This window comes from Triticum aestivum, chromosome 6B, assembly GCF_018294505.1.
Source record: "Triticum aestivum cultivar Chinese Spring chromosome 6B, IWGSC CS RefSeq v2.1, whole genome shotgun sequence".
In the NCBI taxonomy this organism is placed as follows: domain Eukaryota; kingdom Viridiplantae; phylum Streptophyta; class Magnoliopsida; order Poales; family Poaceae; genus Triticum; species Triticum aestivum.
The window spans coordinates 469,609,129-469,627,131 of record NC_057810.1 but is presented as its reverse complement, the minus strand read 5'-3'; positions in this window follow the sequence as shown (position 1 = coordinate 469,627,131).

Sequence of the window (18,003 nt, the reverse complement as noted above, 5' to 3'; positions counted from 1 at the left end):
GGGCGCGGGGCGGCGGAGGCAACGGCGCGATCGGCCCCGGGGCGGGCCGGCGATGGGCTTGGCGGGCCCGCGCGGTGGACGGCGATGGGAGACAGGTGGCGGCGCGCGAGTGGACGGGGCGTGGCGGCGGACGTGTCCGGTGGCGGCGGAGGGCGATTTTTTTAGGGTTAGGGGGATTTGATCCGAAATTTGGACGAGAAGCACATATTTATAGGTAGAGGGAGCTAGGAGGCTCCAAATGAGGAGCGGTTTTCGGCCACGTGATCGTGATCGAACGGCGGAGAGCATGGAGGTGAGTTTGCTGGGCTTTGGGCCACTTTGGAAGGGATGTTGGGCTGCACACAAAAGAGGCTTTAACGGTTACCCGGTTAACCGTTGGAGTATCAAACAACCTTCAAATGGCGCGAAACTTGACAGGCGGTCTACTGGTGTTGTACCAAGGCCGCTTGGCAAACCTCGGGCCATTCCGAGAAAGTTTAACACCCGCTCACAACGAGAGACAAAGGGGGACGCCAGAGGACATAGGAGTGCCGGATTGCAAAACGAACAACGGGGAAAATGCTCGAATGCATGAAACGAACACGTATGCAAAATGAGATGCACATGATGACATGGCAAAGTGCAACACGCAAGCAAATGACATGACCACGACGGCGAATAACTGGCAGACACCTGGCGCATCGAATCCGGGGCGCTACAAGTAGGTAAATGATAAAAATAGAATTTTTGATGTAGAATGCTGCCTAACATGCTCATCACATATTATTTTCTTTGTAGCATGGACATTTGGACTTTTATATGGTTCAAAGCAATAGTCTAATTTTGACATGAAGACTTTAATACTCAAGCATATCAACAAGCAACCATGTCTTTCAAAATATCAACGCTAAAGCAAGTTATCCCTAGCCAATTATGCTCAGTCATTGATCCATTCATAAAACACACTCGAATACTAGCTATACCCAATGCTCAAGTACGATCGTAGTGCCCCTTAGTTGGTGCTTTATAAGGGAAGATGGAGACTCAAGTAAAAATAAAAATTGCATAAAGTAAAAGAAACGCCCTTCATGGAGGGAAGTAGGGATTTGTAGAGGTGCCAGACCTCAAAGCAAAAATTGAGAGATAAAAACATTTTGGGAGGCATACTTTTCCCACCAACGAGAATGACTTAGAGTTCCCAACACTTTCCATGCTAGATATATCATAGGCGGTTCCCAAACAGAAAATAAAGTTTATTCCTTTTTCCACCATGCTTTCACTCTCCATGGCTAACCGTATCCACGGGCGCCCTCCATACCAACATTTTCCAAGGAATTTATTATTTGAAAACATAAAGTAAATTCATTTTTCATTTCGGGATTGGGCATCCCTAATACCTTTGATGTACTCTCGTGCAATGACAAGTGAATAAACACTTATCGTGAGAATAACACATCTAGCATGGAAAATACCGGCCACCCCTCACCGCCTCATGAGCGGTACGAGCACACAAAAGAGAAATTTATTTTGAAAATTAGAGATGCCACATGCAAATTTGCTTACAACGGCACGGAAATACCGCATATAGGTAGATATAGTGGACTCATATGGCAAAACTGGTTTAAAGGGTTTTGGATGCACAAGTAGTGATCATACTTAGTGCAAATTAAGGCTAGCAAAAAGATTGAGAAGCTTCCATGGAGAAACGAAAAATCTCATAAGCGAGCATTAAGCATAAATAACATCGAATAATGCACAACAAGTAGAATGTAATTTTCATTGCATAACTATTGACTTTCGTGCTTGCATAGGGAATCACAAACCTTAACACCAATATTCTTACTAAATCATAATTACTCATCAACATGACTCGCATATCATATAGTCATATCTCAAAACCATTACAAAGAACCAAGTTTATTTTTTCCAATGATCTTCATAAAAGTTTTTATTATATCCTCCTTGGATATATATACTTTGAGACTAATTTCATATGTTGCTTTTAATGAGCTGAAACAAATATAAGTGAAGAACATGAACATAATACTTCTTTCTCTCAAATTAATCTAAGTGAAGCAAGAGAGAATTTCTTAAAAAAATTACTAACTCCCAAATAAATCTAAGTGAAGCATGAGAGCATTTCTTTGAAAATAACAAAGCACGTCGTGCTTAAAAAGATATAAGTGAAGCACTAGAGCAATTCCAAGGTTCTAAAAATTTAAGTCAAGCATAGGAGCAAGCATAGCATAATTTTTGTCTCTCTCAAAAAGGTGTGTCTAGCAAGGATTCAAGACTCAAAGTAAAAAGCAAAACAAGGGGGGTGTGGTGTTGGTGCCGGTTATCAAGCCGAGTCAACATTTAGTTACTCGCGATGAAATTGCCTGCGCATTGTGGTCTTCTTTTTAGGAAATATAAATGAGTGTCAATATTTTAAAGAAATTGTCTATTTATTCCGTTTCGTCAAATTTCCAGCACACAATATGTCACATTTTTAGCGAAGGTCACGCCAAAATTATCGATTTTGCATCTTTCTTTTGAGAATATACGAACTAATTCGGCTATATCTTATATGTATGGATCAAAGTTGAATGTATTAATCTGTATCACGGGCGTCAAACAATTTCATGGAAGGTCTAAGGGAGTTCTTTGAGTTCGCCATGCAAGATATGGTGCGAATGGGTGGCAAAAAATGATGTATGTGAAGGAAATATGCCCTAGAGGCAATAATAAAGTTGTTATTTTATATTTTCTTATTTCATATAAATGTTTATTATTCATGCTAGAATTGTATTAACCGGAAACTTGATACATGTGTGGATACATAGACAAAACACGGTGTCCCTAGTATGCCTCTACTTGACTAGCTCGTTAATCAAAGATGGTTAAGTTTCCTAGCCATAGACATGTGTTGTCATTTGATGAACGGGATCAGATTATTAGGAGAATGATGTGATGGACAAGACCCATCCGTTAGCTTAGCATTATGATCATTCAATTTTATTGCTATTGCATTCTTCATGTCAAATACATATTCCTCCGACTATGAGATTATGCAACTCCCGGATACCGGAGGAATACCTTGTGTGCTATCAAACGTCACAACATAACTAGGTGATTATAAAGATGCTCTATAGGTATATCCGCAGGTGTTTGTTGGGTTGGCATAGATCGAGATTAGTATTTGTCACTCTGAGTATCGGAGAGGTATCTCTGGGCCCACTTGGTATTGCACATCATAAGAAGACTTGCAAGCAAAGTGACTAATGAGTTAGTTGCAGGATGATGCATTACGAAACGAGTAAAAAAAATATCATATTGTGTGAGCTTGAGATGTACTTCGGGCCCTCATTCTCTGACATCATGGTACATCTACTAATCTACATTGTCGGGGACATTACCAATCTAGGGCCGATGTTCCTGCAGAACATGTTTCCGTACAAAATGTTAAATGGGATTCTCAGATGATACATCCATAAAAGGTCTCATCTGTTCGACAACATTATCTAAGTCATTCTCATCGGAAAGGTAATCTCATTTTGCAATGACTATATGAAAGTCGTCGTACCTATAGTTTTGCAATGACTCATGAAAGTCGTCGTAATTTTGTTGAAGGAGCCGAAGCTCTATATTAATCAAACATAGCCATTACAAGAAAATATCTTAAAAGAAAATACTATCCAATACTTTGAGAGTTCTCTATCATCTCCATTCCACTCAAGCAGATAACACATGACGTCCGATATTGTCCGCTCTCGAGTTTTGCACTATCGTTAGAACAAGAAAGTAGTATCTACATAGGCAGTTGGGAAACCACCGATCTCAGCGAGGAAGTTTCGATGACCTGGAACCCAAAGGATTCACGGGACGGAGAAGAATATGACATTGGGTATACTCACATGCAAATAGTAGGGACAGCAACCGCTAGCGCCGGTCTAGTGCTATTTGTGTAGGGTAGCGATTGAAAATAGTGTGTTGTCATTATGTGGCTGCAATAGAATTAAATGGTATAGAAATATACAATTAATATCAACATATGAGTGTTTCTAAAAATCCTCTATGTGGGCATAGAGCCTGCAATATCGCCCGCTATCCGCTACGCCGAACCTCTATTTAAAACATGTATATCATGATTAGATGTCTACCTGAGTCAATGGAATAAGCAACTCTGTTATCATCAAAGCACCACCACTCGACGGAACAAGCACGTCGGTGCTCAGCTGGGACCGGCGATGTCACACCTATGAACCATCCCAGGAACCCTATGAAGATGGAAGTGAGATTTGATCTAGATCAGATTGATCCTCAACATAACGCAATAGAGAGGAGAGTTGGTGAGCATGTTGGTGCAAGTTCCCACAGCTAGGTTATACCTCCTAGCCGCGAGAATTTATCTTTTGAATTGATCCAATGATCGAGCACCAAACATACATTGCCTCTGTATGTATCCATGCATACGAAACCACTGACCCTGCAGAACTTCCCAATCTAGAACAAGAGTAATGTCAAAGAACTAGAGGAGGATGCACTACTAGGGAAAAGCCTAGTAATAGCGTTGGATAAAGGCCAAGCCGTAGCATAGGGGCGGGGGGGCGTTACTGCTAGCGCATTGCAGCTAACTCGTAGTAGTAGAGTGAGTCTGTCCTGCGCTACTACTTCTTTTGTTAGCAGTACCGTGGGGTAGGACCCGCGCTACTGCTAACTAACTGTAGCGCCGCATCCTACCCCCTGCCACTACTATACCTACATATTTTTCAGCATATTTATACTGTATTTATACACCCTTATACAAATTTGTATACAATAGTAATGATATAACAACTCATCATCATATTAATAATGATATAGCAACTCATCGTCATCGTAGTGACATAACAATGCATCATCATGATAGTGATATAACAACCCATCATCATCGTAGTGATATAACAATGTCTCACCATAATGATCATCATAAGTCAACCACTACTAGCTAATTGTTATCATCCTAGGTAAATAACTTCCTAGCACATGACAAGTACTACGACGAACTCCTCTCTCTTAGGTAAAATAGAATAAAACAGAAAACCACCCCCCGCCATCTCCATTAAGGAGCATAGAGATCCACTAGTCTCCAATTTGTGGCCTGTTCTCAGTCACTATTTTTCTCCATCCTTTGATTTTTGAGGTCATCTATTTGACGTTCAGTCGAGTATGCACATTGGAAACTGCCCGTCGCTGGCCGTACGCTAACAGTTGTTATCTCACCTTCGACATACATCAGTGGAGTCACAACATCATACGAGAGCTTCTGTTGAAGAACATAATAGTAACACAGTTAACAATATAGTTTACTTAAGAAGAACATATGAAAAAGATGGATTAGTGACACAATAGTAAAAAAATCTTACCATGATATTTGCACAAATGTTGCCATCGCTCAACTTGTGGACTAATGGCGCGTATCCACTATAAATTTTGCCCGCTCCAAAAATGATCTTAAAAGTTATAACATCATTAACAAAGGAGATAACAAAATTCTTCTCCTTCCAAGTTAGCTCTGAGCCATAACTGTAGTAGGTCTTGTCTACTATCTTTCATGTGTCTCTTGAAGAAAGGAAATAAGTTGTCAATTATAAATATGAAAGTTTAGTAGGGATGAATACCAACTATTTCTAAATAAGCAATATAGATTATTTAACAAAAAATGTAACAAACTCACAAGGGGATAGAATTGGAATCAAGTCCAGATCCACCCAAATGTCTTTATCATATTCATGATCATCTTGAGGAATGCCAATATCGAATGTCATTTTCATACCCTCCTGAAATCTGTAGGCCTTGCATAATACTTTACAATTTGAACAACCAAAATTCGTGTGACCTGCTTCATTTGAGATCTTAACCTCAAAAATGAAACCATCGTCTTAAGGTGAGCTCCGAAGGAGAGATTCTCTAAGACCTAAGGTCTTGCATAGCAGGGGATACACTAGTCGAATTATAAGAAATGGAATTTACACGTTAAAGAAAAAACCTTAGCCCATGCTTAATTAAGAAGAAATACATGTCGCTGAGTTAAAATATTCGAGGCCCTCCTTAAGTGTGATGAAGAAGCATCTACTGTTTTCCAAGTGAAGCCTGTCGTACATACCCCCGTCATCGGTAGTCATTGCACTTGGAGATCCTATCATCATCATCCATTTGCTGTGTTCATAATTGAAAAATTAAAAATCGATGGCAAATACCAAAAAGTCAACACACATATCACTATTCAACACGGGTTGACTTTTGGTTTGTCGAGTCTCCCTTGAAAAACTCTCATCTCTGGTGGTGTATATGTTGGGCACTCCCTCTCTGATATTTCGACCCTTGGTGATGGTCGCTCCTTCCGTCTTTCCCAAGTACATTACCAAAAGGTCTAGCACACCGAAAAGAAGGAGAAGTGACCCCCACGACTAGTCGGGATTCTTCCTCACTGATATTTGACCGTATATGATGGTGTATATGGTGGGCACTCCCTCACTACTATTTTGACCATATATGTTGGTGTATATGGTGGACACTCCCCCAATGATATTTTGACCATCAGTGATGGCCGCATCCCTCCTTCCCTCGTGCATTACCAAGGTCTATCACGAGGAGAAGAGGAGGAAGCGCGCCCCACGACAACAGTCAAGATCCTTCCTTCCAAAACATTAATCTATCACACAAGGAGCCCCAATAGACTGAAAGTCAACCTTAAGCATCGATCAACATTACATATAATAGAATACACACAAAACAAAATTACATACTAGAAATACTTCTAGTTACTCCTAGGGTAGGGCACTCGATATTTCCTACTTTCTAACACAAGTCATGCCGAAATCCATGAAAAAATCGGCATGACCTTTGCTAAAATAGGACATGTAGGAAATTAATCAACATTGCGGCAAAACATACGCACTCGTAAGTTCCCTGCATTTTCATCCATGTTCAAAACATAGGGACTACTACGTGTGCATCACTACACCAAGTACCACACACACATGCATCGCTACATCATCCATGAATAATGACGCTAGCTAGTAACGACGATGAATCATAACTTAGGCGCTTTAATGCAAGATATGCTCATGTGAAAGGTGCATATGATGTTGAAACAAATAAAACAGGGTCTTAGTCGAAAAACCGCCAAGTGTCAAAATAGATAGAAACATTAACATAGGTACTTTGCATGCTCAGAACATTGTCCTATTGTTTTCTAGTGATGATGCCAAACATATGGGTAGGTAGTACACATAAGAATGAGCAATACATCTATATGGTATATATTTGTTTGATGCATGGATATTTAGTAGGAATTTTGCAAAATGACAAGTTTTATTGAAAACAGAGAAAATCACACATTAACAATGTGATGCACACTTTGGGTAGATTACAAAGTGGCTAAACAAGATGATAGTTTCATGCCATTGAGATGTAGATGTAGTACACACAGAGTTTAACAAATCACCTTTAGGGCATGCAACCAAAAGAGCCACATATAATTAACAAGGTCAGTTACAAAAAGGCTACACGTTGCTGGATCCAGGGACTTCGTGACATGGCAGAGAACGGGAGCACAGGTGCGTGCTGGGCACTCGCGTGACTGCGGATGCGGGTAGGGTGCAACCAGGGGCGAGGCAGGGCACGCGCGGGAGCTGAGCTCCAGGCGCGACCATGGGAGGTTGCGGCGGCTGCTACAACAGAGGATAGAGGGGGAAAGCAGGGGGATGGAGGATGGGCTCACCGCGGCACGAATGACGAGCTTGGGAAGGCCAGAGGTGGACCGGAGTGGCAGGTGAGGCGGGGACGACGACGATGGCGGGAGGAGGGGTAGGAGCGACGACGAGAGTGAGAGAGAGGAGGGAGTGAGGATCAGTTGGCAGGGAGGATAAGGCTCGCTTAGCTATAGTGTGGGTTGTATATACCGTACTGCTGCTAGGTGGAGCTCCCCCGTGTATCCGTAGTAGCCGCATGGGGTATGCAACTCGCACTTCTGCTTTCTATTTAGTTGTAGCACGGATTTTATGCACCGTGCTGCTACCGTGGCCTGCCACGAGGGGCTCATTGGGGACCACTTAGTAGTAGCGCATCCCTCTGGCCCCGTGCCACTTTTACTTGTCTGCCTATAGGGTTTTTCCTAGTAGTGATGTGGAGCAGCCTAACGGTGTATGAACTTTTCATGAGAGAGAGAGAGATGGGCAGCCTCCTCACAAAAGAGAGATGTCTTTGGAGGGTTTGACCCCTCTCATATATAAATAGGGGCATGGGAGGTGGGGCTGCCTTGGAGGAGGAGGTGCCTCCTCCTAGGCCTGGCCGACCAAGGGTGGATGCCCCACCAAACCCTAGGCCTATAGGCCCATGTGGCTCCCCCCTTGGGCCTAGCGAAGTTAGCAGGCCATGGTGCCCTATGTAATTATTTTAGAAGGTTGTGGAATACTCTAGAACCCTCCATGAACTTCCGATGATTTTCCAATCTCCCGGGACTTTCCTGGTTTTCTGAAACTTCTCCGGATTTTATTTAAAACACTTACGGTTTTCTCTTCAAAAAAATCAAACTAACTAGAAATTTTCTGGTGAATTTCTCTCACGCTCCTATACTCCTAATTCTCAACAGACCAGTGGCCCTTAAGAATGTAACATCGCAGGTTCGCTAATATGTAGACATGACCCGGAAGTCCTTCTAACAATGATCAATAGTAGAATCGTGGACATCCATATTGACCCCTACGCCCACACAAAGTAATATTGAGTCAACCTACTGTTCCCATGTGCTATTACCTTTGCTTCGCGATACTTTACAAAACCCGAGATGAGATTTATCGGCATCCCCATGAATAATTTTTGGTTACTTTACCAAGTTCTCATCGATAACAATTTTGTCCTCTTTTCTGGTTTCCGTATGCCCGTATCCATGTGATCACATCACGCTATGTATGGCCAGACGATGATGGATACTGTAATACCTAGAGGGTCCTAAGAATACATTTTCATCATCGAATAAGCAAGTTTTATACTTTTGGATGTACCTGTAAGTTGTTGTTATGATCACCATGTTACGGGTAGCGTTTGACAAACCCCAAAGCATCCCATCCGGTATGAAGGTACTTGGTACTCTCATGATCTAACAACTAATTCATACATTACCATCTTTGTGATTATACTAATGTCCAGTGACAATATGATCATGTAGTATATCAATCGATTAGGTCTGTTCAACATAGTTGTTCTTTCAACAATGTGATCCCATTGTTGTGGGCATCCTTATTATTTTAACTATGCCCATGATCAGGAAAAACACGTCCATCATGCTACACTTGAGCTAGTCTATTTGTTATTTATTATCCCACTCATGCAGCTGAGTTTTCCTTCGAATCCCGTTCATATTGCAGACTCGAGAACCATTGCAATTATAGTACAGAAAATCAATATTAATTACAAACAAAGAAATAAATAATAACATTTATTATTGCCTCTAGGGTATATTTCCTACACATCAGGTCGACCACGCGCCACACTACAAGCTCCAAACGCAAACCATCCATCGAATATCGAGACCAAGAACGCCATGCTTGATTTAGAATACAACGCCCAGCTTGGGGACTTGAGGACGCAATAAAGGATGTGTCGACTGCGAGAAAGCTATGGTTGTTGTCGTTGCCGCCACCCTGCATTTGAAGTTGTTATTTTACTCGTTGGTGAACTGCAAAATTCCTGCTGATCAAGGCGAGCAGGAACTGCGCACTGATGTGTACCTTCCTCCAGAAAGTTACCAGCGTAGAGGCACGACCAAGTCCAGTGTCTCCAGCTTTGGGATAGTGTTCAAGGAGATGTCCATAAGACGCCAGGGGACCGACCTTGCGTACCCCAAGTCCCCATGACCATATCTTGATACTCCATGTGGTGTAGCAGCTGCATGACAAGGGAACTGCTCAAAGCATGTGACTACAAACTGCCGGAAGGTACGGCATCACCAAGGCGCTCGCGTCTGCCATGTTGTAGCTACACCAGGAGTTCCTGGAGCCCTACTGGAGCACATGTCTCGGCAACTTCATGCTCGTCGAGTTCCCATGAATAACGAGCACCATCAGAGCTCGTCCGCTACTTGTCTCTGTGTTGCAGCGATGACACTCCGATATCAGCAAGTTGTGATAGTAGGTCCATGGAGGTTATGAGATAAGGTGCTTGAGAAAATGTTGCACCAAGATTATTCTTGACTTGGCATCTTCCGAAAAACACCTCCAAAATATTATCAGGGTTGTTTTTTGCAAAAGGAATGCTTGTTGAGTGGACACCATAGCTCTTAGAACGGTGGTGTTACTAGTTTGTTCACATTTTAAAAATTCACGGACGAAAGTGCTCATCCCATGAGAATGTTGTGACAAGCAATGTGTTTATCTCATTCTAAAAAGAAGCCCGCCAGAGTTTAAGTCCTAGACTTGACATTGATGCTTGTATTTTTTTTTTGAATTTATTTTAGCTTTTTCGATGATGTGCGTTTAGTGGGAGGAGACGTTCCCGTCGATTACGAAGATGTCTATGGCTATTTCGTCAATCTTAAAATGATCTGTCGGCTTAGTCTTTCGGAGATGCTCATACAGATAGGATGTGTGTGTGAGTTCACAGAGACGAGTGTATGTGTGTATGTATGAGTGTATGATGTTCCGTGACTTACAAACACCGAAGTGAATTAGCTTAAGATAAATATTAAAGTGAACCTCACAGGGCCTAATGTGAACGCATGTGGCCTCATTTTGGCTGGACCCATACTGTTCAAACAGACAGTAGTCCACTACCTAGGTTTAGTTAAGCAATGACGCAATCGAGTGAACCGGTAAGCATATCTTGAATTTGTATCCATACTTTTTAATAGTGGAGCCGCTTCAGGCTGACATGTTTGGGCTGACGCTGCGGACTCTTTGTCGCCTGCACGACATGAGGAATCATCCTGGTGGCTGCGGTTTGTATCGATGCCTATAGAACTGGCGACACGTTGGCAAAAAGACTCAAAGTTTCCACGCGCTAGTATGTGCATTTTGCAGGGACTTGTGTCTATCATGTCCTATATTAATATACTCCTACCCCTACGGGTTATGGACGCTGACGAATGTTTTGTTTTCTTCGGAGGCTTTAGCTTTATCGTCGGTTGCACGTGAGATGTGAATTCAATATGAATCACGCTCTCAGCTTTCATGGCTGAACAATTGAAATGTCCACAACACAACTCAAATTTCTTTTTGTGGCAGCAGAAAAACGAGGTCCCAAGCGTGACCCGCATTCAAAACAATCGCGCGTGCGCCGTTTAATTGGGGCATCGCATTTAGCAGAGGACCGGGCTTTGACTCATATTTCCTCCGGTCCTCCGCATATTGAAGTTATATCAAATCAAACTTTGCAATATTTGATGAATGTTTTATTAAAAAAACTATCAACATATATAATATCAAATATATTATATAGGAAAAATACATCCTACCATCTAGGGGTAGTTACCCACATATCTCATATACTACCATGTGATACTACATATATTATTTTATTACTCTAAGTATGTTCATATATTATATATAAGATAATTCAAAATGAGTTACATGAAAAAAATGCAAGTTGGCTCATAATTTTTATTATATTTGTGAAATATGTACATATTTATACTAAAAAGAGCGTACTTAAAATATGATACATACTACTAAAAAAATAGTATACATACTATCTAAACATTCTTATATACTATATATTACACGTATATATTCTTCGATTTGACAGATACTACTTACAACATACAAAATTGAAGTGGTGGTAACTACCACTGGTGGTAGCAAAAATATTACTACGAAACTACATTTCATAATGAATCTAAAAATATTGATTTGACTTTTTTCTGCGACATTGCAAATGTTGATTTTTTTTAGGAACAATTACATTTGTGCCCTTAATTGGAACCCACTACTCAAATTTGCCCCTAATTCGAAGTGTGCTCAAATTTGCCCCTCTTTCACAGGTGCGGTTATAGAAATGTCCTTCCGTACATTTACCGTCCAGTCAAAGGCCTTTGACCGTTAAGTGACCCGACGAAAAATGTATGAAAGGGCATTTTTATAACCGCACTTAACGGAAGAGGGGCAAATTTGAGCACACTTCAGAATTAGGGGTAAATGTAAGTAGGTGGTTCGAGTTAGGGGCCGAAAGGTAAATGACCCCATTTTTATATAAATTTGGTCAAAATGGAGATATTTTGATTTTGCATAGATCTTATATACAGACTAAAAAAAACCAGAGAGAATAGATGCAGAGAATAAAAAGGAAAGCACATGTAACTCTGTGCTTAAATAATTCACAGGTCTGCTCGTGTCCTACATAACAGTCTAAGGATCTTACCTGATACAGGCCAATATCATTGGTAACTAGCCATTTAGTCTTACTAAATCACGGTTAAGAGACCATTCGAAGTGACACGCCCTGGGGAGGATCATGAAGAAAGCTCTCCGAGCTAACTCGCGCATCTCAGCACTTCACTGCTACTAGTATGGTTGATGGACGAGTCCACCGTATGAAACATGACATTGGTTTGAAGCATCTGAATTTGTGGTGTATACTGAAGTCCACCAGTGGGAGGGCACCATTTGAGTTTGACACGCTAGGGCCATGCACGAAGGCCCATTGACACTTTGACCATTCAGCAGCCGGATGAAGTATAGCGGCGTCGATTCTTTGGTCACCAATTCAGCATCCCCTTCTTCAAACGTAAAATCTGTCCACATGTTTGTTTTAAGGGGTGTGTCCTACTTCCAAAAAAAAATCGATGAAGGAGATACGTAAGCATTGACGTCGAACAAATCATCTCACATAAGAAAAAAAAACATCTTCAATGGACCTATCTTCTGATTGTGAAAGAAACTTCGCATCCTACCATAAATCCTATGACTGTGGACCATAATTTTTCGTCGAGCGATACAGTCTAATAAATAGCACAAAATCCAAGGCAACACCCCGCCACATGTTGATGTTGGCCAATCAAAAGGAAAACTTGTGGCAAACCGGCCCCGAGTAACTTCAAGATAGCACTTGGACAAGGAAACAATGCTGCTATCTACTCCCTTCCTCCCATAATGTAAGACATTTTTTGACTCGCGCAGAACTAGCCGGACAAAGAAAACACTATCACATCACTTTTGGTGGTTGCTGCACCACTATCTTGTTGACGAGTAGTCGTGAGCGCAACAATGGTAATGACTAGTTGCATCTATCACCATATGTTTTCTTTTTGTGCTATCCAAATGCCACTGCCTGCTTGGGGCAAGATTTGACCCACGATCGAAACATGTTCGGCCAGGTGTCACAGAGGACGTTCTCTCGGCCTGCGGATTTGCAGCTCCACCCGCAATCGACTACCATGGCCATGCGATCATGCCATCGATGAAGAGCTCGCGCTTACGATTGCCGGTAACGCGGTGTATGTGTCTGCAAACACCACGCCTTAGGAACATCATGCATGTAAGTCGCCGCACCGAAATCCTCGCCTTTGTGCTATGCAAAGAAAAAAGGCCCTGCTGCTGACGAACAATAAAAACCAGAGGAAGGTGGGGATGGAAAAAAATGTTTGGGGAGGAGGGGTTGGTCATAAGGTGGTAGCGACTGCAGGAGGGAGGAAAACCCAGGAGGCGAGGAAGAGAATGTACCAACTCCCTATGAATAGTAAAGATTGTCTAATCATGCGCCGAGTAGCCTTCCATTGAACATTTGATCAAATACCTATTAAATGTGGGGCTAGGAAAGGGTGTTAGATAAAATGTCACTTTCGTACTGTTACGCGCTCGAAATAAATCGTGCACTAAACATCCACGTAGCATGCACAATCAAGATCATTGACTCACGGTATATTATCACAACACAACTCTAAGACTCAAATATAAACAAAGAAACAATATATATTACAAGCCAGGGGCGTAAGACCCGATATTACATCAAGAGTTAGGTCTGTCTGCAGACAAATACAAAGGTGCCTTAAGAAGGCACCTAAACAAACAACGACTCTGGATCAAAAAGATGCAGGCCTCCTGCCTGGGACCTTCAAACTACTCCTGGTCATAGATCTCCACGTAGTAGCCAAGCTCGGGATCCTCTGGTTCCTGGGCTCCATCGTTTGATCACAAACATCCAGGAAGAAGAAAAGAGGTAGCAAAGCAACCGTGAGTACTCATCCAAAGTATTCGCAAGACTTACATCAGAACTAGGCTAAATATGCATTGGTGTCAAAGAAATGGGGCTATATATCTTTGGACTAAACTGCAGAAATGCTAGAATAAGGGGGAAGAAGCTCATCCAATCGAAGACTGCGGCCATCATCTTGCAGTAGTAAAAGAGAGTAGCATATATATAATATATAGTAACATGCATATATCAACAGTGCTCTGAGATCCTTTCTCGACTATCCTGCGAGAAAGCGATCCCAGAGCAGAACAACATTTAAGTTTCAACATAGTATCCAGTTCTAGTTGTAGTAGATCAGGATACAACTCCAAACGTCCTGTTACCGTGGACACGGCTATTCAAATATATTACTTCCATGCAGGGGTGCATCACATTACCCAACACGCCTGATTTCCTCTGGCTGGACATACTTTTCTGGGTAACGCCCGGCCTCGGATGATCAACCCGCCGTAGTCCAACCTAGACTCTCCAGAGAGGTTAAACGTCGGTCTAAATCCTAAGTGTGAAGGGGTTATGTGCCCATCAACCTAAGCACTCTGCACATTGCGTGATTGGCCGGGCCCAGGCGCGCCTCTGTATACACAAGCAGGCATAACCTGCCCACCCCAACAATCAGCATGCACCTCTGGACTGTGAAATCTGGATTGCTTCCGGAAGGAACGTACGACGCTGAGGGTCCCATATACCATTATCCCGCGTGGCGGTTAGTGCGTAAAGGCACGTAGCCCAACTCAGATCAAATACCCAAATCCGTTAGTGTATTAGGAGCTCACGGAGACGATCGGTGATCTTGTCGCCCTGTCTCACAGACTTACGACAAGGGCCCAGGCCCACCTCTCTCCCGAATGGTCTTCACCCGCCATGTCGTCTGTCACATTATCTCTCGTGGGTACCCTTGGAGCAGACCCATCTTTATCATTGTAATAGGAGCTATCGGAACAACAACAATAGCAAAACCTAATGCAAGAATAAGAGAGGGAGAGAGAGAGAGAGAGAGAGAGAGAGAGAATGGGCGATATTTGGATGATCAAGGTGGTTTTCCTTGCCTGAAAGCTCTGCCGAGGGGGAAGGGTCGTCGTCGACGTAGTCATACTCGGAGGCGGCGGCAGTCTCGGGGTCTACCGAAAGAATAGGGGAGAGGGGAAAACAGATAAATAACAGAGCAAACAAATGCAACATAATGCATTTCATGGTAGTATGTGATGATGATATGCACTAATGCATCCCTACGAATTTTAAAAGAAGCTCCAGGTATTTTTGGTACATTGATCCAGGAGTAAAATGTCGATGTTCACTAAGTTAGACGGGCGTGGCAGGAATGTGGGTGGCATAATCGGATACGTCATGTTTTTCTGCTCTTTTTCATATATAAAGTATTATTTTCATCTGAATTATGATTTATTTTATATGAATTTCTAAAGTTTCAATGATGTCCTAGAATTTCTGGATTTAATTTAATTTCGAAATTAAATAGCAAAATGCTAAGTGTACCCACAAATGTACCGAGTAGTGGGCACAGAGAGGCTGACAGTGGGTCCAGTGTGAGCTGTTGACTAGTCAATGTTGGTTGGTCAACATGGGGTGCGGGGTCCACCTGTCATAGTTTAGGGTTTTCCTTTTATAACTTCTGTTTTTACTAGAAGTAATACTTTAACAGGCGGTCATTTAGCCTAAAACTAATTAGGGGGTTGCACTAATTAAACAATGGGGATTAGCCCCTTATTACTTAGTGCCATGGTTGTGCGCGCGTGGGCACACAACAAGGCCATGGCCGAGCATGGCCAGGGAAGGCGCGACGCACAGGGTGGCGAACAGCGGCGTCGTGGCTGCACGCACGCGGGGGTGCGGTCGAGGGCGCGTCCAAGGGCCGTTGGGCGTGGCGAGCGCGAACAGCGGCGCGCCCGGGGCGAGCAAAGGGGTGACTCGGGTGCAGTAGGGGCGGGCGAGCACGGGGCAGCAACAGCGACAGTAGGCAGCAGCAGTAGGAGGAAGCAGCGGCGGGGCACTGCCACGTAGAGGCAGGCTCGACACGCGCGCAGCCGGAGCGAGGCGGGGCGCGGTGAGCGCGAGCTCGTGCGAGCTCGGGCAGCGGCGACTACTGCGACGATTCAAAAGGGGAAACGGGGGGATCCGATGGAGGGGCTCATAGGGAAGCTCGTGGAGGGCTTGGGGCAGTCGGAGTTGCTTGTGAATGAGCGGATCGACGACGAGTATTGGCGGATCCAGCCGGAGAAGACCGACGAACGTGATGGCAGGAAGGAACGGGCGCGGGCGGCGTTGCCGGGGCTCCCTGGCTCCGATCCTGTGGCGAAGGAGACGAAGATGACCACAGGTATCTCCTAGACATGTCGTCTTGCCGGGATGCGCCCGGTGGCCATGAAGTTGACGAGGCAGCGACGACCACGTCTCGGGCGCGAGCTGTGGGGAGGAAGGCGACGTGAGGGAGAAGGGGGGGGAGGAGCTAGGGTTTCGGGAGAGGGGCATCGATGCCGTTTTTAACCCCGCGGGAGGCCGGGGGATGGGCGGCACGTGGCCAGGGCATGGCCATGGCGGCCAGATGCCTGCCACGAGCCCCCATGTTCACTGTAGCGAGAGGTAGGGGAAAACACTGGTTGCCTGGGCCTGATTCTATGGGCAAAGGGCACAATGTGTTTTTCCATTTTTCTTTTACCGTTTTATATTTTCTCCCCTGCTTTGTATTTAGTTTTGCTAGCAAACGATTTTTTTTAATATGAAACTTTGCTCATAAATCCTAGTCAACACTACAAGGTCGCACAAAAAGTCTGAGGCCAATTGGAGCTGTTCAAATTTATATTTGAATTTAAATGTGTTTATTTAATCCTGCTGATCCACTAAAATAATTTTAGGGGAAATTTTTAAATCCATTTGATGTTGGTTCCTATATTTTAATTACTTAGTGAATATTTTCAACCCAATGAACATTTTTGTTTTACTGTTTGAAAAAAAATTATCTTGCAATTTAAATTTGAATTCGACTTTGATTTTTATGAAGTGGCAATTTGGCTTAGTAAAGCATGATGACATGGCATAATTAGCATGGGGTTCACTGTAGCTAATCACCAGGGGTGTTACACATACATACTATGGTGCTAGATCCTCGGGGATGTTAATCTCCCTATAGTAAGGGCTGCCAAGCTAATTATTTACAATGACTGCCCCTCCCCTTTAAAAAATAAGAGCTCCAAAGCAGAATTTGCACTATTACTCCCACCTATATTTTTTGCTAACTAATTGATCTGCAACGGATAAATTTGTAACCAAGCTCAAACATTAAGAACTAAAAACATTTGTGCCAATAGAGAACTATCAAATCAAACCAAAGAAGGCTTCTACCACTTGTCAACAATCTCAAGAATTATATAGAAGGACCAATAGCTCTATGTACAAAACTACATTGAGTCAACTGTAAAACACATTCAACATAAGAAGTCGAAGCACGCGTGGGAGCACACATGCATGCATCCGGACAATTGCTTTAAGATTGGTAGAGCTGTTATTTGGTATTAAAAACATTGTGGTTACTCCGTGGGAGGGGGTCCATGCAAGCATGCTTTTGGAAGAGTTGCATGCATCACTCACTCCACCTCTCATTCTTTTTAACTTTATCTCGAAATTTGAATCTGTTATATCTTTTGAACCAATAGTTCAGATGAAGTTTCATTTTCATATTTGTGTTTGCTGCAACTAGAACATCCGTACTACTCCTGAATATATTTTGACAACTTTTAAATTTTTACTAAGTTCCAAATATTAAAAATTTGCTAGTCATAATATTTATTTATTTACAAACTT